Consider the following 23,237-nt stretch of genomic DNA (forward strand, 5'->3'; position numbering starts at 1 on the left):
ATACTTTAATTATTTATTGATAACAAAAATGAGTTTCACAGCATTGTGCTTGTTTCTTTGGTCTGTACTTCCTTGCAAATGCATAATAGCTGAAGTCCTGGTGAACATCAAGTTTTATAGCGAGCCATTTTGAAATGATTAAACTCTAGAAAGCCCATCATCTCAATATTTACACAGTATGGCTTCTGTGAAGCAGGAGGTCTGCAGCTATCAATGATTCTACTCATTCATATATTAGGGAGAATGTCAGCTCACTCAGTTCAGAAATAGTAGTTTCAAGTGAATCTAGAGATGTATTTTCTAGAAAAATAAAGGAAGGATATCTTGAGCTAAACTGTACTGAAAAGTAACTAATCTTACAGATGTACTCAGATGTTAAAAGAATGATGCTGCCAAGTCTGCCTAATGCAAAAATGTAAGCAAGATACTTTTCATACAATGGTGTTAACAGCAGACTTTCCTCCTTTGCTGATTTTGGAGGCTTTGTGAAGAATAAACTGCAAGGAGAAAAATTCTGCTCTCATTCTTTCAGTGGAAACTCCCTTGGAGAAATCACCAATTATTGCATAAGAGCATCTGCCACCTATGCTTAACTGGCAGCAGACTATACCAGGCATAACCTCACACCCTTATTCTTATCCAAGAAAACTGTTTTCATTTCACTTCTGGAGATCAGAGGGCAGACAAAATAACAGGATTTTCTTAAGATCAGTAGAAAAAATGCAATGAATATGAAACCATTTTTTCATTATAAATGGAAATGCTACTGTTTAGTTCAGGAGTAGGCAACTTGCAGCTTCTGACTTGTCTTCAAGAACAAGCCCAAGTAAAATGCATCTCAGTAATCTATCTAGGAAGTTACCAGAATGTGGATTATCATGGCCAGGCCATCCCTATATTAAAAAAGTTACAGTCAGTGGGCCAGCTGAAGCTGGTCAAAAGCATTCAGAACCACTGAACCCATTTGTGCCTTGAGTGACAGAGATGAATCCAGGAGACTATGAAGACTGTTATTTATGCTCCTTCAACAGTGGAACCGTACCTAGAGTCAGAGACCTCAGGTCCATAAGCCACCAGTCCAGTACCTCTGTCTTGTTGAACTCAGTCTCAGTTCATTGGCTCTTACTCAACTATTACAAACATTGGTTCAAAATCTGCATCATCTTGCCTGACTTTAATATTAGATGGGGCTGTCAAACATATAGTATACTGGTGGCTACCCTCAATCACCTCACCCAATAAATATCAAATATCAAACTCTAAATATCAAAACAGCAAGAGTGACAGAATGGACCCCTCTGGAACTAACAACCATGTGGCCAAATAAGTCCCCTAGTACTGCTCTCCGGAACCATACGTGTAGGTAGTGTTTGGCTTTCTTGCAGGTCTTTCCTGACCTTCCCAATGATCAGTGATTGTCCTTGTTCATGAACTTGTAACTCATGATATCCATATGGTGGAGCAGTCAAAATTCTGTTGTTCTTAGAGCTATTCTGCAGAACCAGCAAATTGCAGATCAGAAATGTTTCAGCAGTTAAGAGTATGTAGAGGACATGAATGGATGATGCCTTCAAGTTATCTCGACCTGCACAGAAGGCAACCAAAGCTCAGTTTTTCCAGTTTTAATGTATTTCCAAGCTCTGGGACAGGGCTTCTGGTCTTTTTGTTGCATGTTGTATCAAGGTAAGGTGAATTAAGAGGTGGTGGCCTGCCTTGTTTCCATTGGCCACCTGAGTTTGTTAGAAGCATATGCACACACACCCGGTTCCTGGCCACTGATTTTTGGAACCATTCTCCTTTTGGCACCAGGGCTCTCCCATTGTCAAAGAGCTGTCTCTCCCACTTCTTTTGCTAACCTTGCCAGAACTAGGAGCAGATCCCCAGGCTGCCAAGGCTTTGAGGGCTGGCAAAAAAAAAAAAGGCATCTCTGTACCCCCATTTCTCCTATCCCATTGATGTGTTCTGGGGGATCAGAGGACTATTGGGTGAAGGAGGGAACCAGCACTTACCTGATACGATAAAGCTGCTTCCCCCCATCCTTCAGGCACTGGAAGAACTAGCACCAAAACAACTTGTTTCCCCTTTTTTTCTCCCCTGACTTTTCTTGCTATGGGTGGCAGGAAGAATGGGGAAACAGGGTTTCTTTTGTCCTCCACTGCTTCTCTTGGCAATGGTGTCAGGAGAAATTGGGGTGAGGGGGGAGAGAGAACTGCCAGAGAACCACTCTGGCTGCCAGTTCTCTTAGTGATCAGTCTGTGGAACTCTAGAAGTGACAGCAGAAAACATGGCAATCATCTGCTACTAGTAACTGGCACCAGAGAACACATGCCTGGCCTGCCTTTCTCCTCCCTGCTGCCTCTTTTGTGAACAGGAGCCTGCTTCTGCTTCACTCCTGAGGCAGAACAGTTTGGAAATGTGGTCAGCACATATTTCAGCCAACATATTTTTTGCCATCTCCTGCACTGGAGAACTGTGCTTTGATGCTGCCTTGTGGAAGAATTCTTTAACTGGGCTAACAGTTGCTGGAAGGATTACTATCCTTTCAAAAAATGGCTATGGCCTGTAGCAATATTTACAGTACAAGCAAACCATCAGCAGATGAAGCAATTCCTGCTATTGCATCTCTTTCAGGAAATAGTTCTAGTTGTGAAGTTTATAAAGGGAGAGGTCACTTCCAGAAAAAAAAAATCAGCACTTGCTCCTCCCCTTCCCTGGAAAAGAGTACTGTAGGACCTTTGCCAATTGCATTGTAGATTCCTGGAACTAATCCTCAGGTTTGTAGTTTGGAATTGCTTTTTAGAGCTTTCTAGCTAAAACTGGATTGGACATGATAATAACTCAAAGTAACCTTGATCCAAGCCCTGTCCTGTTGACCACCTCTTAAGTAGACCGGCATGAGAAAGAATAGTTTGAATAGCTAAGACTGAAATGGTAGAAGCTGCCTCTGAAAGATCCAAGCTTAATCTCCAGGTCTGGATCTCTCAACCCATCTAGAACTGCTGCATGTTTCCAATTCTAGTTTGGCAACAGCAGGGTTAGGCTTACCACAGATTTTGTCAACTACATGGCTATTCAGAAGCATTTGACTAGTCTGAAGCTGTTGAGTCATAATTGCAAATAATTGCCTGTTTACTAAAAATACCGAATTTACCTAGCATCTTTTACAACAATTATATCTCCTTGGGGCGATAGTACAGAGTTAAGTTGCCTTCCTCTGTTATTATTGCATTAAATAATTATCATTGAGGAGAGGAAGGATATAGTCTATGAAAAAGGAGTGGAAATTGGAGAAACACATCCTGTACATTTCCATGGGGGCAAGAAAGAAACTAATTTTGTGGTCCTTGAATCCACTCAAATCCAAGCAGTTGCATGCAGTTATGCTAAATTGCAATGAAATTACTTATGGAAATTCATATGAACTAAATGTATTTAATTGGAAGTGTATTTAATCCCAATTTAAATTCTGCTCCCACAGCTGCATTCTATGCATTTCTTTTCACAAGTAAGCCCCATTAAGTTCATTTTGTCTTGTTTTCTATCAAATGTGTAGAACTGCAGCCTAATTTTGTTGAAATTATAACATTTCAGTTTAGGCATGTTGTCCTGCTGATTTCTCCATATTCAGTAAAATTGCTTTTTGCTCCAGTATCTTGCCTTCTCTTGAATCATATCCATATTTTCTTTCATAATGTAGTTATTCCGAGTCAGGAAATCAGAATAAACGAGGAGTTCTTGTAAATACCTTCTGTGTTGTGAAGTGGTAATTAAATACTTTATTAAAAGTAGTGAGAATGGTTTCAGGGTTTTTTAACTTTGTTTATCTTAGGACTGATATGTTACTTTTCTTTTTTTAAGGAGGATCCTAAAAGGCTGTGAACATATGCAGTGAAGTATTTGTTAAGTTATTTTATTATGTATATTAATAATTCAGAGCTTGTATATTGTGAATTTAAATGTATTACAAGGATCCTTGGGAAAATTCAATTTTGAAGGGCAGCATACACATTTTAAAATAAATATATGAATTAAGTTATTTTTCCTCACTGATCTGTAAGATAGGTTACTGTTCTTCTTACTTGGAAATGTGAAGCTGAAAGAACATATAAATGTGAATTGTAAAAACATGGGAAGTGCTTTCACACAAACTGTCATATAGAACTGCTGTAACAATTTATTGACTCTGTCATGTGAGTGGAGACATTTTTTTAGGTTCACTCCCAGAAAACAATCTAGGAGGAAGAATCAATTTTGTGATGCCATTCAATTGGCCCTATTAGGCAGTTTTACATGTAAGTGTTACATATGGCAATATCATGGGAAGAACAGTACCAGCTTTTCCTATAATCTCCTGGTAATGCTGTGAAAGACTCCTTCCTTCCGGAAACCAGTTAACCCTGGGAACTCCAGTGTATTCACAGATGCCTCTGTGCCTACTAGGCTTCCTGCCTATCTAATTAATTTAAAAAACAAAATAAGAACATTGAATGCTGCAAAGCAAAGCAGTTTCCAGCATAACCTTCATTTTCAAGACTGTTCCTGAGTTCTGAAAGTTAAAAGGCTACAGCCCAGAGCTTTGGTTTTACCTACCCAGGGGGGGAAAAAAACCACGACTATTCTTGAGGTAGGGAGCTTGATGGAGGGTGGAGGGCATTCTGGGGTACTGAAGCTTTGCAACTAGTTATGTTCTCCACTGCAGCCATTTTATTAGTGGGCAACTCCACCCATGGCAAACAGTTTATAAGAGTTTTCCTCAATGTTCCACATGCTGTCCAGTGCAAAAAGAATTAGTTTATGAAAGCAATACTGAACTAGGAGGACTAATGGCAGTTTTCTCTGCTTCCTCTAGGACCAATCCATGCAAAAGCAGTCCTACAACATGACCATAAAACCATGCCTTGACTTAATCCATGGAGGATTATGTCCACTAATCACTGTTGTTCCCTGTGCCTGAAGCAAAAGGTGGAAAGAGACATCACGTGTTTGAATGCAGGTCACCTCCCACTGCCTACAGAGAGGTTTGTAGATAGGGCTGATGGGCAGAATTCTGCTCCCCCTTTATATGTGTTCAGGCAACATGTGGAGAGAACTACAGATGACAGCTGAGAAATTCACAGCTGAGTTGGAATTTTTACTCAGGTCTCTCAAGATGCTTTCAGCTTCCTACCTCCAGGTCCCTATATAAAGAAATTCTAATTTTTCCCTTCTCTGCCATATGGCAAAGCAAGGGAGTGCTGCCTTCCTTGCTAAGGAATAGCAATAATCAGTTAATCACTGCAGTTCATTATGCATACGAGATGAGGACTCTCTTTCTGCATGTATTATGGAGGAAAAATGACCTATGTGAAACAGCCCCAACATCATCTTCCTTCTGGAGCAGGCTGGAGAGGAAGAAGGCGTATTTGGGAGTGGAAAGGGAAGAACTGGGTTGAGCACTTTCAGTGGAGCATCCACCAGGGTGTGGTTTTGTTAGCCTGAACTGCTCCAACTTGTCCTGTGAGACTTGCAGATGTAGCCTAGGAGCTACAGGGTGGCCTAAGCTATTTCAAGCAGCTGTTTGATAATGTTACCTTTTCTAGCACAAGAAAAGGGCGTAGACAGCACACCATCAGAAGCAGATTGCCAGGGTAGAATGTGCTTGGCAACTAAAACTGGATTTCTCCAATAGGCACAGGCCTGTGTTTGTTCATTGGTGCTAGGGCCAGCAGGTCAACAGTCTGAAATTACAGAAGCTATTAAGCTGTTGCATTATATGCCTACCAAATATTATTAGAAGGCTTAATGTGAGCTGGGGCTTAAGCTGTAGTCAGTTCTTAAGGATTGGGCTCAATTCTGGACGTATCATTAGAAAGCCAGTAGTCTGTGAACTTTCATTCTTGGGGGCGGGGAATTAATTTTAATTGGCAATATATTGTCAGTGACCACCTACCTCCATTCATTTCCAGCTGTAACAAGAAGATCAATTTTTAGAGAGAGTATCTTGCAGTAATCTATCAAATATTAACGGTCATTTTAGCACACTGTGCAAAGCTTTTCCTGCAGGACAGGATAGGATCTATATGATATTTCCTGAAAGCATATTGCCACATAAAGATGGAAGGACAGTGACAAAGAATAATGATATTACAGAAATTCAGCCAATGGTAATTTCTCTAATATCCAAATATTGTGAAATGAAGACAGTCATCTCAATGGCTGTGGTGAACACAAAGACTGGCATGCATTTATTTTAAGTTGGCGTGAGCTTGAATATTCCTTTAATCTGTTTGTTTATATACCCCTTTATTTATTCATTTATCTGTTCGTTTATATACCCCTGGACTCAGAAAGCAACTCCCAGCTATTCATCATAAAAGTATAAAAACCAATGCGATACTACCATAAAATAATAGGAACACATGGGCATCTGTGTGTTGGCATGAATTCCTGTAACTGTCTTGGGACAAAATGGCAAGCAGGGACAATTTTATGGTCCATTATTAATTAATATGCCATTATGCTAAATGTTTACTGTTGCCTGCTGGAGGTGAAGGGACAAAGAGCCTTATTTCTAGTCCTGAAGGCTCAAGTCTTTGCACATAAGCAGAGTGCCTTGTTCTTTTTATGAGTCTGCCTCTCCTCACAAAAGGCTTCCAAGGTGTGCCATTTTAACGCAGGGCAAGTTATGGAAAGTAACAGATGGATTCCTCTGATTTTGTTTCCACTCCCACAAAGCAGTCAGTCTCCTTAATGTGTGTGCGGTAGGGATGGGCAGGCATTAAACCTGCACCCAAAAAGCACTTGATTGACATCACAGGTGTAGTGGAAAAAATAAATCTAACAAACAAAATGGAGACTGCACGCTTTTCCTTCCAGTCTTTTGGATATGACTAGGATCAAACCCAGTTCATCTCTTCTCCTAATCCCATCAGACCCAAATTGACCCTCCCTGCCCCCAGACAAAGCTCCCTGTAATCCCATCTAAACCAAAGAATAGAAGTCTCCTCACCAGTTCATAGCACAGTCCAAAAGCAGCCCTTACAAGGGAGTTGCAACATAATAATAACCTAGAGAAACCCCAGCCTTCCATCCTCCATCAGCTGATGACCTCAACATTCCATCTCCTTTAACAATGAAGTTCCTCAGCTCTGCTGCCCTCCTGAAAGGCCCATTTTGCCTAACTGTAGAACTCACACCAGGTATAGGGGCAAGGACCAGCCTAGCTTCCCCAAATGTGCCAGCCAATGAGATCCCTAGGACTTCTTGCCTTGTAGCCCTCAACTTCTATAAAAATCCTTGTTTTCCCATTGCTTGGGGTACCTCTTTCTTGTAAAGCAGGCACCCATCCTTGTAAGAAACATGGTTCTTCTCTTCTGCGTTGTGCTCCTTCTTCAGACTGAGTCCACAGCAACAGGTGCCCAGGAAAGCTATAGGTGGAAGCAACCAATAATGAGTGAACTCCATCCTCAACTAATGCTGCAAGGAAAGGCAGTTTTGGCAGATCTTTGGAAAGCATAGTCAGGCATTACATGGGCAGATGCCTCCATGGAAGCCTGATGTCTCATTTCTCTTGCAGCCCAACCAAAATGGCTGTGGAGTGCAGTGCCCAGCAGCCAGAGGTGAGGGATCATGATTGCAGCAGCCTAAAGTGACCAGAAGAACTAGGCAGATCCCAATCCCTGACTGTGGCAGCAGCCACATGGTCAACGAAGTGTACTCAATTGTGTAGGTGGCAAAAATTGGGTCGGGAGAAAAGGAAAAACTAAAACTGGACAGCTAAAGGCAACTTGAAGTTACCTCGGCCATGGGCTGGGGATGAAACAAAAGGAATGTTATGAAGACCTGTTATATAAACCAAGTTACCAGGGCGAATGGTTAGGGAGATGATAGGGTGAGCCCTGAGGCAGGGGAGACCTCACTAGCAAAAGTTGTCCTCAGGCCACTCCAGCAATGCTTTCTCTAGGAACAGGATGCTCTCACTGGAAGATAAGAGCTTGACTTGAGTTGGTAAGACCAACAGCCTTAGTTGCAGTGAAGATCAACTTCTAGAAAGGTTAAGAATCTGGTTCTCTCTCTCTGTGTTCCCCAAAATTTAAATCCTGCATTTCTTTCTCTCACCCTTTTGTTATAAGGGGCTGCAGGCAGTCCATTTTCCATGCCAGCTGGTTGGTTTCACCTGGTGGGTATTTTCAAAATGGCCCTATCTGGGTCCCAGAGTCTTGTTTCCCACCTTGCCAGCTCCAGCTCCCACATCCATTCTACCACAGAGCTTGCCTTTGGGTTGGTCATTCTCTCGCAGCCCAGCCTACTTCGCAGGGTTGTTGTGTGGAAGGCAGGGATATTATATGTGCTACCTTAAGCTCTGAAGAGAAATACAAATGCAGTAATGTATAAATATTAATAAACTGTATCAAAAGGATGATGCTGGGGCTCCGATATTCCTCAGGATACCGCCTCAAGCCCAGAGATGTTCAAATAGGGATGCACCGCTTGTGTTAAATGTCAACACAATTCCTTGGGTTTCTTTCCCACTCTGGCTCAGACAGGATGTCGACTTGGGGCTTGTAGCCGGAGTTAAGCTACTGGTAGCAGGGTAGTATGTGGGGAGAGGACTCCCTCATCCCTATACTTGAGATCTCATATTGTAATTTGGGGGTTGGAAGCTTTGCTTTGGTTTAAACAGGAACACCTGATCAAAGCCAGATATCAGTGAACCTTCAGGGCGCAGGAGCCTTGCTAGGTAGGGGTTACTGCATGAACTGTGCCGTCCCATTAATCAGTGGCAGGAAGGGAGGCTGCAAGAAAGGAACGGATGCAGACGCTTTATCTTATCCTTGCACAGACAGAATGGGTGTGGAATGGACTTTCCTCATCTGCGGCAGCTCAGTGTTCCTCCCCCTGTACCAAAAGGAAAAGAGTGGGGAAGCTGGGAGGCAGAGAAGTCTGTCCCTGAAGTTAGAGTCTACAACTGTTGCTTGTGTTCTGCCTCCAAAGGAAAAGGCACGCTCATACTTGATTTGTTGTTTCAGAATCTTAAGCATCTGAATATCAGTCTCTCTTGTCGTTGACATTCTTCTTCCTGATCATGGTTGCTTGAATGACATACCTTTCAATGCAAGCTGAGTGTCCCAGAGAGAATTTTTAGCCCTTTGTTTGCCAAGTGGGAGTTGACCTTAATAGGTGGCTAAGTTTGTCTGGAACCTGGAGGGAAATTGTGCAGCTATATTTGGTGTCTTCTGAGTTTTGAAGATGAGATTGTAGGGTCTTGGGGAGGCGCAGTAAAGTGTTACAGGCTGAGACGGGAAGGATAATTTAAACCTCTAGTAGTGCTGATGTAACTCTTGTTTCAAGGATTCCCCAATAAGAAAAGCATTACTGTATGATAGAGACCCACCAGTCAGACTGAACTTTCTGACCTCTCCTACTTTATCCAGCTGGGGAATACTTAGCCCTTCCACTCCAGACTTTTTCTTTCAGCCCAGCTTCAGAAAGATTAGAAAAGACACCACTTTGAATTACATTGAATTTAAAAAATAAACCCTGTGGGAATCCTGAAACACAAAGGGTAGCTGTGCAATGTGCAATTTTGCATGTGAGGAATATTTTAAGGAAAAATACCCTATAAACCCATGTAGCAAAATCTCTTGATTAAAAAAAGGAGTTTATTGCAAAAGAGAGAAGAGGGAGAAGGCACCCACTGCACAGTCAGCATTCCTAACTAAATCAACTATTGTAACTATCACACACTACCTAATAGAATTAAGATTCCAGCCCCCCAGATATGTGCAGAGTTTCTTGCAGCAAAGATATTCAATTGATTGTCTGGGTTTCCTGCTTGGATATTGGTAGGCAAGCCTCCTTCCAACTTCTTGCTCCTTCCCCTTTTCAGTACTAGTTTTATGGTTGTATAGATTGCAGACGCACTGCAAGCCAGCCTGATTCAGCTCTTTGGCCTAGCCAAATGAAAGACTCAACCCCTGATGCCAGCCAGCTGAAAACCACCTAGTGGCTGAACTTGCCAGATGTTGTAGGGGTTTATGCACAAAAGGGTTGCCCACCTCTGCTGTAAGGTCAAGTGACTGAGTTGTCAGAAGATGACAGCAAAATACTTGAAAATCACAATATGTTCCTCAACAACCATAAAGGTTCATTGGCTGAGTCCTAAGGAGTGCTTGGTGAGGTATATGTGTATTAAATGGTACTAAAGGATCAGAGACTCGGTCTGAGGCAGGGAATCTGGTGCCCTCAAAATGATTTCAACGTCAACTCCTACAAGCCCCAAACAAAATGGTTTACGATCAGGGTTTCTGTTTTTTAATACACACACACACACACGCACACACACTGTGTGTGTGCGTGTGTGTGTTCAATTAGCAATAATCACATCTCAGATTAACCTCATTGGATACAATACTGCCACTGCGCATAACTTGGGATTTCTGAGTTTTGGTGTTAAAAAAAATCAGGAGGGAATCAGATTAACGTTCCCTACGTAGTATAAAATGATGTATTATAGCGCTCCTGTACCATGAGAAAAGCTGAAAAGTAGCTGATTCTTGTTTTCCTCTGCCAATTAAGAGATAATAATATCACCCCAAAGAAGAGTTTATGGAAATCCTGGGCTTTCCTAATGTTACTTGGGCACTAACTATTGCTGGCTGAGGAACAGCTAGGAAACACAGACCCATTTTTGATCTCTGACATTGGGCAAAGGGCAGGAGACAAGAGGCAATTATTAACCAGAATATCCTGCAGGGATGGTGCCTGTCCAACATTCTGGGATCTGGCTGACAAAACAGAAACATGAATCTCTTTTTAGTGTAATAATCACTCTATACTAGTTTTCTTCCCCTCTCTGCAGCATCTGGTTCACTAATCAGAACACAATTGCCAGCCCATAGTTCTCAAGCAATTTCTGCCTTTATCGCAGACATTTTGCAGACTTGTTTTATTATGGCCACATTGTTTATTGCAATTTCCCTGTGCTACATTTTCTGTGAGGACAAGCCATATTGACTTCCATAACGTATGGTGAAGATAGTTTCAGCCTGCAGTATCAGTATACCAACATTTCTTCTCAGTCTTGTCCAGGGAGAAGAAACTTTTTGAGTGGGAAATAATGGCTTGTCTTTTAAAAATCTTTTATTAAAAAAAAAAAAAGACAAGTGGGATGAAAATTGACTTATTAATATAGGATCTCTCTCTCTCTTCCTCATTTCCATTTGTACTGCTTTCCAGTAAAAGCTTTTAATCTACTATACTACAAAACCTCTAGACGCTAGGCTTTCCATTCCAAATCCACATCCTCTCCAAAATATTAATTGCTTGTTTGTGGCTATGGAACCAGGTGGTCTCATATAGTTGACTCTGCAAATGTCTGTCCAGGACAAGATGCCAGCAGAGCCACTAGAGAATTCCTGATTCCAGGCAGCAGGCACGGCCATGATGATCTTGCCAGATAAACGTGAGGACAGAGGGAGTGATTTAAGTGAGAAAAAGATGATTCTCCCTCTTTGATCTCTAGCCAGAACTGTAAACCAGCCTTGTCAGCTTTCTTGTCTCCTCTTACGCTGACTGCTTTTTCTTCCCTCCCAGCTCTGCTCAATCTCATATTCATTTCACCATCATGAAATAATGGGGGTGATATAAGGTGGAACAGATCAAGGGCTAAATTACATCTGATAGTTCTTGTGAAATTACATCTTTAAGTATAAAATCTGTCCTGTTTGTTTTCAAAGAGAGGTAAAGCCATTTCAAAGCATAGAAGGTTTTGGGATGAGGATGTTAAAAGTGAGACAGATGAGAACCAAACATTAGCAGTTGTTTTATTAATGGCTATTCACAAAACAGAAACCCATTAAAATAGATCTTGGCACTATTAAGTGGGTTCCTTTCAACCTCCCCCCCTCCAAAAAAAACTCTTAAAAATCAAGCCAACAATTTCAGCCCTGTTCCCCATACTAATAATATTATATTATGATCATACCCCTGCAATCTTCAAAGGCTTATTTTAAGCATGTGCCCCGCTAGAAGAACATTTGCTACTGCACTAAAGTACAGCTTGTTTTAACCATGAGGCCTAATTCAAACTTAATATTAGCCAATAAACTACAGTTTTCACAGTGCAATAGCTAGGTTCACACATTAAACAAGGCTACCAGATCTTGGGTTACAAAAATCCAGATTACAGTACCATTTGCAGTCCAGATCTCTTAAGCCTACATTAAACCATAACCGCATTATGGCATTAATGGGTGAACCCAACTGTATTACTATTAAATTCTAATTTTCTACATAGCAGAAAAAATATAATAGCTAGAGTAGCCATAACCAAGACAAATTTGCTCTGTGTGGCCTGCTTTTTCACATTAAAAAAAAAGCAGATTCCACTAATTGTGGGTGTAGCCATGAAACATACGATGTAAATGTTCAGACACACCTTGAAACCAAACAAATTGTGTTTACCAGCCTTGACATTATTTCTATCCAAGGAAAACAATACTAGTGTTAAGTAGTTTGTTAAGTAGGAATACAAAAGACTCATCTCTGACTCTGACATGCTGGGTGACCTATGGCCTATCTCTTCTTTTGCTTGTATGTATGAGTGAGTTTCAGCTCTGCTTAATCTTCAGCCATCATAGCTTCTTATTGCAGTTATAAAATGCAAACGAGTTACAATAACCAAACTTCATCCAAAGGAGTCCTCTAAAACAGAGCTCACTACTTCTGGACATGAGATGCTTTGATGCCATTTGGGTGCAGGGACTTAAGCAAAGACCAAATAGTTGTTCAAAGTTACCTTATTCATGATTTTGCCCAAGTGTGAACAAATAATAACCATGAAGTGATCACACTGGCTGGGTTCATGCAACACACTGAGCCATAAACTAGCCAACAACACTTTAGCCTAATGTGCTGCATGAACCCAGCCAGTGAATGAGGCGGGGGGGTGGAGGTGGGAATTTGAGGCTATAAATTGTCCATTCTATGGCTATTTTGGTTTTTCAAGGAAATGCAAAGATGCCAGATCTAAGCACAAAATCCCCAGTCAAGGCAGAGCCTCTTTGTAAAGAGGACAGCGATAAACAGCAATGACCTTGATAGATCCAAGTGGCCAAAAGGTCTACCTTATTAAAACAAGAGCAGTATGTTAGTTCAGCAATACTCTTAAACCAACAGCATTACCAGATGTAGCTTCAGTTCTGCAAATTGAGTTAATCAATTGGTGGTGGTGTTCAATGGTTTCATTGCACCAGATCATGGCTTCCTTCTGTTCTGCTAGTGAGGGTTTGATTAAACAAGGAGTTCTTGTCTTCCTTCTGCTGCAGTGGCAAATGTTTGTGCAAATGGAAAATTTCAGAACCCAACTAAAGCCTAATATAGGGAGTAGATCTAGTGTACTAAGTTCCACTGTACTGGGGGAGTCTTCTAGGATGTTCTGCAGTCTCAAATTCTGGTTAGTCTGGGAGCAGATGGGGATTCTTCTTTGAATTAGAAGGGGATGACCAAGCTGTGTCCTCTGGTTGAGGGTGCTGTGAATGCAGAGCTGCCTCTTCGGTCCTGGAAGAAGCATCGTTGTTAGAATCCCTGCGTTGCTTTTCTTGTTTTAAAATCAGTGTTTGACTCTATAACTAAAGATAGGCTCTGAAGACAAGTGACCTACTCATCTATAGTCTTCCTAAGATTATCCAACCTGGGTAATAGCCAGATAGCCATGGTCTTTATGCTGGTGACATAGCTATCCGTTCTGCTATACTGACTGGACTCAAGAGACGTCATTGAGTTGTGGTAACATATTATCACTAGCATCAGCTACTCCAAACCAAGGTTATGGCCTTTTTAAGGCAGTCTGGCACCATAAATGTTATTGGTATATAGCTGGAAACCTAATACACCATGTGCACAATTATTAGGCAAGTGAGTATTTTGACCATATCATCATTTTGATGCATATTTTCCACCTCCAAGCTGTAGAAACCTGAATGCTTATTGGATATATCAGGTGATGTGTATTTGTGTAATGAGGGAGGGCATGGCCTAAGGAGATTAACACCCTATATCAAGGTGTGCATAATTATTAGGCAGCTTCTTTTCCTCAGGCAAAATGGGCCAAAAAAGAGATTTAACTGACTCTGAAAAGTGAAAAATTGTAAAAAGTCTTTCAGAGGGATGCAGCACTGTTGAAATTGCTAAATTGGGGTGTGACCACAGAACCATCAAACGTTTTGTTGCAAATAGTCAACAGGTCGCAAGAAACGTGTTGAGAAAAAAAGACGCAAATTAACTGCCAAAGATTTGAGAAGAATCAAACGTGAAGCTACCAGGAACACATTATCCTCCAGTGCTGTCATATTCCAGAACTGCAACCTACCTGGAGTGCCCAGAAGTACAAGGTGTTCAGTGCTCAGAGACATGGCCAAGGTAAGGAAGGCTGAAACTCAACCACCACTGAACAAGACACATAAGTTGAAACGGCAAGACTGGGCCAAGGAAGATCTGAAGACAGATATTTCAAAGGTTTTATGGACTGATGAGATGAGAGTGACTCTTGACAGACCAGATGGATGGGCCCGTGGCTGGATCAGTAACAGGCACAGAGCTCCACTTCGACTCAGACACCAGCAAGATGGAGGTGGGGTACTGGTATGGGCTGGTATTATTACAGATGAGCTAGTTGGACCTTTTCAGGTTGAAGATGGACTCAAAATCAACTCCCAAACCTACTGCCAGTTTTTAGAAGACACTTTCTTCAAGCAGTGGTACAGGAAAAAGCCTGCATTTTTCAAGAGGACCATGATGTTTATGCAGGACAATGCTCCATTGTGGCTAGCCAGTAAAGGCCTCAAAGATGAAAGAATAATGACATGGCCCCCTTCCTCACCTGACCTAAACCCTATTGAGAACTTGTGGGCCCTTCTCAAACGGGAGATTTATGGTGAAGGAAAACAGTACACCTCTCTGAACAGTGTCTGGGAGGCTGTGGTTGCTGCTGCACAAAAAGTTGATTGTCAACAGATCAAGAAACTGACAGACTCCATGAATAGAAGGCTTATGACTGTTATTGCAAAGAAGGGTGGCTATATTGGTCACTGATTTTTTGTCTGAAATGTCTGAAATGTTTATTTGTAAATTTTGAGTTGTTTGTTCATTATTCTCACTTTAACAGATGAAAATAAATGAGTGAGATGGGGGAATTTTCATTTTTCATTTAGTTGCATAATAATTCTGCGCACTAATAGTTGCCCAATAATTGTGCACACATAGATATGCGCCTAAGAAAGCCAAAACCTCACTTTTAGTTTCTTAAATATTCAGGTTTGAGGTTTATTAAGATTTTGGATTGACCAAGAGCACTGTTGTTGTTCAATAATGAAATTCATCCTCAAAAATACAACTTGCCTAATAATTGTTCACGCAGTGTAGAATATATCAGGATGTTTAAATCTCTTAGACAGACTGTCCATCCTTCCAAATTATGAACAAATTAGGTCAACTACTGAAAAGGAAGGTAGAAGTACATGGACTAAACTGAGTTTCTTCTGTTGATGAGGAGGATGTTATAGACCATAAACCATTAAGATCTTTAAATTAAACACAATCTCCCATGTGCTATATGATTCTCGAGTTTGCACCTTACAGAAACTTAAACCTTAAGGGAAACTATCCTATCCCTTGCTGTGCCTCTAACACATCTGCATGACTTGAAGGATTGATTTCCCTTGCACTGAAAGCCTGCATTCATGAACTCAATTATAGGCTGAAACTAAAGTTAGCTAGGAATTCTTAACTGCTCTGATTCTCTTTGATAATTTCAATCCAACCTGGATGATCCAGCTCTAGAAGTGTATTTGCTAGTCTGTTTTTTCCCAGCCAATTTTTGCTAGCACTGGGGATTGACAGGACAAAACTGACGTTAAAAAACTTCCCTAGATAGATTATGTATCTCAGACTCTAGGGGTTGGAGAATAATAGAAAATGGTTCACTGCATCAAAGTATCTATATACACCTACATACTTAAGCCATTGCAGAGCTTTCTCCCTAGCTCACTTCAGTGGTGTACCTTCTAGAAGGAATGTACAATAACATTCCCATTTCAGAGTGAATATGCTGATGAGAAGTTTAAGAAACTGAATCTCTACTCCATGCATTTCTATACTGCCTGTTCTACATGATTTCATACACTGACTTTAGAACTCCTCTTATAAGGAGGAGAAAGTAGAACACCGTGGACACCTTGCTATCAAATCAGCACTCTGAGATCACTAGAAGAATTGCAAGCTTTCTGTCACCATTGCATTGCACCAGAATCTATTAGAACAAGTCTAGGCCTTTTTATTGCTTATCTGTATATTGCTTTCTTCTGCCCTTTGGCTTTTTAAAAAATAATAGTTTTTTTTTGTTTTTACTTTATTTTTCTGTATTATCTGATCTTTGAATGAATAAATACATCGACAAAGGAAAGACAGGAAAAACAGCAGTGCCCGTGGGATTTTCTGGCTGCCAGTTCTCAAACAGGTGCTGGGTGCGGATACAAGTTTGCCGTGCCAAAACTACTGCTGGCAAACATTCATTGGAAACCCAGTGTATTTTCCAGGCTGCAAAATAGAAAGCACAAGAATGACTGTTGAAACATGGGTCAATGTAACAGCAACACTGAAGGACATCCTCAAAATACCTTCATTAAACTTGCTGCCATGCATTAACCACAATGCTGGACACGGATGATGTCCATAATAACCACACGTGGAACAGTTAGGGGAAATCTTTTTTTTAAAGAGGGCTGAGTAACCATGCAACATGCCTGTTTCATACTCTTTTCAATTCCAGCAGCACTTCTTACCCAGGGAAGGATGGAAATGAAAGATGTATGCCCTCTGTGCCTCAACAGCAGCAGCAGCAGCAGCAGCATTAGCATTTGTAGCAGTAATAGATATTTTAATCCTTCTGCTCTCCTAAGGAGCTTTGGGTGGAAATAAGGTCTTCCCCTCCCTCACTTAACACCCTCCCCCTTTCATGACTACTTTTTGAGGTAGCACAGACTGAGAAGTAGATGACTAGGGCAAGACTAAACCAACAACTAATCCACCGTTTTAACCACCGCAGCCCTTGGCTCTGGGCTCCTGTTTCCTGATAAGATGGGCAGCCCTGGAATACTTATCTCTACAACTCCTTTCAACTTACTGATACTCCTGGGACTCAGAAATGGAAGGACACTCTGCTCTGGTATTTCTACCAGTGGGAGATGAGCTGAACTTTTCTTCTTAAAGGAGGGGGAGGAAGTTCTAGTGGCAGCAAAGAGCACACAAGTACCACTCCCTTGGACGCCTTCATTTCTGCTAGATAGCACATATGAGATTTATGGAGCTGGGATCGAAACTCACTCCACCAGGGCAGATTTTGCACACGAGATTCCAGGTGTGATCACTTTTTGGCAGTGCTCTTCCAGGAGTTAGAGCTAGGTAAGGAGGTACAAACCTGAGATAGGGTTTGTTGTAGCAATTCATGCCCCAATTAACAACCTTTCTCCCCAGCCCACTGCTGCTTTATCATGTAAGTGGTACCTGCATGAGATGAAGAGAAGGCAACAAATTTTGGGGAAATTTTCCATTCTCCACTGGCACAGAGCAGTGGGGGAGTTGGACATAGCTTTATAGGTTTCCTTTTAGATTTTTTTGTGAAAAGGGACTTGATTTGCCCTGAGTCCAGTCTGGCCAGAGTTTGAGATTTAGCAAAGAAGGATTAATACCCCCAGATAATACAGAGATTATCTCTGGGATTAACCATGTTTCCATGGGAACTTATTGTCTGACATCTGAATAGATAAAAATGCAGACACCAGGTTCCACCCAGATAAGGATAATATTATCTAAATACCTGTGAAGGAAAGAGATTGCAATTGTGAAATAGAGATTGAAGGAGCCCAAACTTTAGGCTTTGTAAATCTGGAGTGCTTTGGGGTGCTAGTAGTTTTTGTTTTCTCCCTGGGGATTACCTGATGTGGATTGCTGGTAAAGCAATTTGAGCCTCCTCCACCTGCCAATGATCAGTCAATGCAACCTCAGTACCCGCCTTACCACTTGGTTCTGATTTCTTCCTGCTGCAGTTTCAAGGTTTCATGCAAACAGAGATGTTCCATCTACAACAGCAAATATTGCAGCCTTGGGCTCTTCTACCTGGCAGCCTCTATCTGCTTGTCCCCTGTATAGAAAGTGGCTGGAGATGAAGTTGGCTGAAATAATTCAGTCCGTTCTTCAGTTTTGGTGATGGTGTTGGCTAGGAGTTCTATCCAGACAATGGCTACCGTGGTCCCTGACTGATGGATTCCCTTACTGCTTTATCCCACCAATTGCTCTTACTTCTGATGACATGTTGTTTCCATTGATATAGCTCCTGTATGCGCCTCTTTCCATTGACTCCTCCTTATACCTGAAATCTTCCCATCTGGCATACCCACTGGTAGAGCAGTGAAAAAAACAACAACTGAACAAGCCACAATTTGTAGCATTCTTTCTGTCGCTTGGGCTAGAGGGAGAAACTGGCAGAACTCTTGTTGATTTCACACGGTTTAAAAGAGAAAGAAACATTCACTGTGTTACTGGTTTACTGGTGAACCTGTTGGGAAAAAGAGTTCAGTGGCTTACTAGTTCTCTTTGACCAGTTATTGCTTGCCCTAACCCTTGTAACGCTATTTATATGTGCAGATAGGAACTAGTGAACTGATGCTCAGAGCACTGTTTATCGGATTAATACAAGGAGCCCATATACAGTAATGCCAGAGACCTGCCTCCATAGTACACCAGCATTCAGGTTATACATGGGTGTGTTCCTCTCCTTGAATGCAGACATTCCCAAAGTGGCTATTGGTGACAATGATCAGTGACCAGAGGGGAGACAGCACACTGGCGGCTCCATGCATTGTCTAGTAGGAGTACAGATGTTGTTCAGACTGAATTAAAGAGAGAAACTGCACACCCAAGCGTGTACTGGTACAAGGAGGAAAACATGACTTTTGAAGTGGAACAAGAGAACATAATTACAGATTGTCTCTGTGCTGGGATAGATGTGAGGTGAGGAGGATGATTCAAGCCCTCCCAATGCAACTACTGCAGTGAGGGGGTCATGCAGAAGAGCCATTGTCCTGCACGGTGGCATCTGCATGGCTATTGGACAGGCACTTGGACTCCATACTGCTACCCTGGCTATGTAAAGGGGTCCTCATACAAAACCAGCATGTCTAGGGGAATGCCACCTTGCTGGGCAGATGAGAAGTTTGCTATTTGCTTTCTTTTCCTTTTTGGGAGCCAGGTGGAATAAATATGAGCTTGGGACAAAACTGAGGGGTAAGTACCGGGCAGCAGATGAGCGCTGATTGGCTGAGACATCTCTGCTTTCATCTCTTGGAAAGGAAAAGCTGGTTGTGTCTGGCTGTTGGGTCTCTATGAGCATTGTAGACTCACAAATAAGTGCAAATGCCCATTTCTGTTGCATCATGGTATCCTAACGTGCCAGGATGATTGCTTAATGCCTGCTTCCTTTTAATTGTTGATGTGACGACGTGGCAATAGAATGTCTGCTTTTCTGGAAGTGCCTCCTGGCTCTTTCAAGATATGGAAACCGTGGAGTTTGATTGAATATCTGACTGCTGATGCTGCCCCTCCACCCACACCTAACCTGCCGAGAACCCTAGATTTGGAAGAGAACTTGGAGGCCTTCTAGTTGAACCCCCTGCCCAGGGCAGGAATCCTCAGACCATTCCAGACAAATGGCTGTCCAACTTTTACTTGAAAATCTACAGGGATGGAGCACCCACGGCTCCAGGAAACACGCTTTTCCACTGCTTAATAGTTCTTATGGTCAGGACATTCCTCTTTATTTCAAGTTAGGTTCTCTTTCTGTAAAGCTTCCACCCACTGGTTTTTGTCCGACCCTTGGGAGCTACAGAGAATAAATCCTCAACCTCCTCCTTGTGGCAGCCCTTCAAGTACAGGTAGTCCCCAGTTTCAGAATAAGTTCCGTTCCCAAGGTCTGTCCTTAAGTCAAATTTGCATGTAAGCCGGAACAGTTTTATTGTATATTACTGTATAAGTAGTATTGTGTAATGAACTTGAACCATTGTGTATTTAACTTGAATCAGTGTGTATTTAACTTGAATTTTGCTACAATAGGTTCCGTTCTTAACTATGGGTTGTCCATAAACAGGGCATTCTTAACCTGGGGACTACCTGTATTTGAAGACTGCTGTCATGTCTCTCCTTAACCTTCTCTTTAGCTTTTAATTGTTTGTCATAGGAATTAGCATCCAAGTCCCTCTCCATCTTCATTGATCTTCTCTGCACTCTTTCAGGTTCTTCAGCATTCTTCCTGTATTATGGTGGCCAGAACTGAACATAGTATTCTAGGTCCGGTCTGACCAATGCAGCAAGGAACAGAGCGATCACTTCCCATGTTCTCAACACTATACCTCTGCTGATTCCATTAGCTCTTTTGGCTGCTGCAGCACACTGCTGGCTCATGCCTAATCTGCAGTCTACCATGACATCCAGATCCTTCTCAGAAATCCTCCTGTAAAATACTTAGGTACAGTTGTTCAACTAGTTGCAAATTCATCCATAGTGGGGCCATCCCTCCCACGTTGTTTAGTTTTATCAGGAAGGAGACTATAGTTAGCTTTATCAAATGCTTACTGAAATCTAAGTACAGTACATTACATCCACAGCACTGCCTTGGGTTATAAATCTAGTCACTTTGTCAAAAAAAAAAGCAATAAAGTTTATCTGGCATAACCTGCTTTAACAAATCCATGCTTGCTTCTAGCAATAATCTTTTTCCTGCTTTTTCCTAGGATTTTCCCAGGTATGGAAGTTCAGCTGAGAGGTGTGCAGTTTCCTGGGTCCACTTTTTCCATTTTTTAAAAAATGGGAACAACGTTAGCTTCTCTCCAATCTTCCAGCATTTCCCCTGTACTCCAGAACTTCTTAACTGCAAAATGCCAAATGACCTTCTTCTCAACTAAGCCAAACCAAAATAAGGACTGCATTCTGTAGATTTATCCCTACTTAGTGCAGCAAGTATAGCAATATACTAAAGCCTACAACTACAACTTAAATCCACGGGACTTAAAACTGCTTAACAGTGTTGGATCATATGGTTTGACAGATTGTATTATGACTGTCTCTGAATGAAGGTTAGGTTGTTTTCCATTTCACTTCAAACCTAAGAGGGTCCTTCCCTCTTCTGTTACTCTGAGAAAGCATACTTGATCTCCAGAGCAATTCCATTTATCTTGGACCATCTCCCTCAATATATGTGAGTCACAAAGGAATACTTCAAAAGCTGCCTTCTTGAGCCTCCAGCCACTCCTCCTGAAAGGATGAATGAAAATATTCAGTCCTCCAGACCTATGGTTGCAATCACATGTCAGTGCCAAAATAGAGGCCAGTTTGCAATTCGTGAATGCAGGGGTGTCTCAGCAGGAACCTAGGTCAGTGTTTATGAAAAATTTCCCCCACAGTCCCAAAAATCAATTCAGTGCAAAATACTATACCAGGCCTTAGGTCAATCACTGGCTCTCTTATGAGAGAGTGGTGTTAAATCTATCATGTAACATTTGAAATGACTAAAGGAACCTGATCCAACTCCCTTGTCAGTTCATTGACAGGAAGCAAATGAAGAGCTACAGTGAGTTTCTCTCCTTTGGAATGTTGATAATGCTCAAGAGAGTAACAAGGAAGCTATAAAAAACCTGCAGATCAACTACGGAGTTGTGTTTCTCATGAGAAAATATGGCATCACATGATGCTGCAGTTAGGCAAAAGAGCAGGCAGAGATAAGTCCTTATGAATAAGTCCTTATGAATAAAAATCTTCTTATCATAGCCAACACATTGGTTTGCTGCCATACAGATGTAAGGAGAGTCCTGCTGGGTTCAAATAAAGGTCTTTTTAGCTCAAGCATCTGCCTCTGAGAAATTTAGAAGATACTCATATTTGTCCTCAGCATCTGGTAATCTCACTATGGAGGCTCCATATCATAAAGTCTTTCTATGTAAGACAGCATATATAACAGACAATAATAGAAATTCATTCTAGAACATCTAAATTTAAATCTCTCTCTAGCTCTAAGTAGTATCCTCTCAGTCATATCCATCTAACAGACCTGTGAGAAGTCAAAACAGGCCAAAATCTATCAGCATGATGCCTCAAGCTCCTTGGATGTTTTATCATCTGTACCAAATTGAGGATTTTACAACAAAAAATCATTGTGGCAGAAACAAAGCATAATTCTGTGGAATCATTGAGATATATGTTAGAAGACACAACACAGCAGAAAGTTTAAAAATGAGGGAGAGGGTGCATTTAATACGTTTTTATGTTTTCAAAAATGTTCCTCAAACTATGAGATATATAAACAGACATCTTGTTAAGAAATAAAACATTTCCATAAACTTTCACCAGCTACTGTAGTAAATGATGAATCCTAACCATAGTCATTTAAAAATTAATTCTCCGTGGAAAGCTTCTAGTGGAAGCAAATCCAATAAAAGTCTTTATTATTTTGGACAAATATGGAGAGAAAATCAAATACAAGGAAAAGAAAACGTAATGTTCTGTCAGCACAATCCCTAAAGCCCAGGATTACCATAATGAGTACTATAGAGAGAGAGAAGTATGCAGCTTCCAGATTTTTCAAAGTATGTGTTTTTGTTATGAGTCTTGTTTGAGACTTAAATATTTGCCTTCAGATTAGTAAACATTTTCACTTGGTGACCATGCAGAAATCCAGTTTGTGATTGTTTCTTGTTTTGATGGCAATAAATAACACTTAATGTGCATTAGAAGGATTGCAAAAATCTTTGCTGGACAGAGGAAGCAGTAGCACAATTTTTAATAAAGTCCAATGAAAGGAATTTGTTTTCCCAACATTTCTTAGGATCCAATGACACTTAGTGGTGAGATCTGAGAACTGCTGGAGGCTTGGGATTCTTAGAACTAGGTGAATCTGAAATCCCCTCTCTGTTTACACACTGTGGAATGAAGCAAGAACTATAATAGAATTCCTAAAGTAATAGATGTATTACTCCCTGAATATGAGAAACTCAAGACAATGCTGGCAATGTTTTAATAGTAATTAGAGGAAGCTTTCAGATCACACAGATATACTGTTCAAGCTTCCAAAAGAGATGCCCCGTAGTTGGGTTTCTGTCTCTGGATTTCAAGTACATTAGCCAAGGGACTGGCAGCGCATTGCCCATGGACAC

The 23,237-nt window shown here is 41.3% G+C and overlaps 1 long non-coding RNA gene and 1 pseudogene across 2 annotated transcripts; one reads left to right on the forward strand and one right to left on the reverse strand.

The window, feature by feature from the left end:
• Positions 1-2,713: 2,713 nt before the first annotated feature.
• On the forward strand, positions 2,714-21,931 carry LOC112540136 (uncharacterized). Of its 2 annotated transcripts, none has more exons than XR_003084206.1 (4): positions 2,714-2,774; positions 3,859-3,899; positions 4,850-5,018; positions 20,823-21,931. It is a non-coding gene; the product is annotated as an uncharacterized LOC112540136 (long non-coding RNA). The 2 variants fall into 2 exon arrangements; XR_015795685.1 differs by having other exon boundaries at positions 3,859-3,893.
• On the reverse strand, positions 10,288-10,410 carry LOC112540137 (U4 spliceosomal RNA; annotated as a pseudogene).
• Positions 21,932-23,237: the final 1,306 nt, after the last annotated feature.

Source organism: Python bivittatus, unplaced genomic scaffold (assembly GCF_059951505.1).
Source record: "Python bivittatus isolate LINGU-HERP-01145 unplaced genomic scaffold, Pbiv_v1 ctg000220_np1212, whole genome shotgun sequence".
Lineage (NCBI taxonomy): Eukaryota > Metazoa > Chordata > Lepidosauria > Squamata > Pythonidae > Python > Python bivittatus.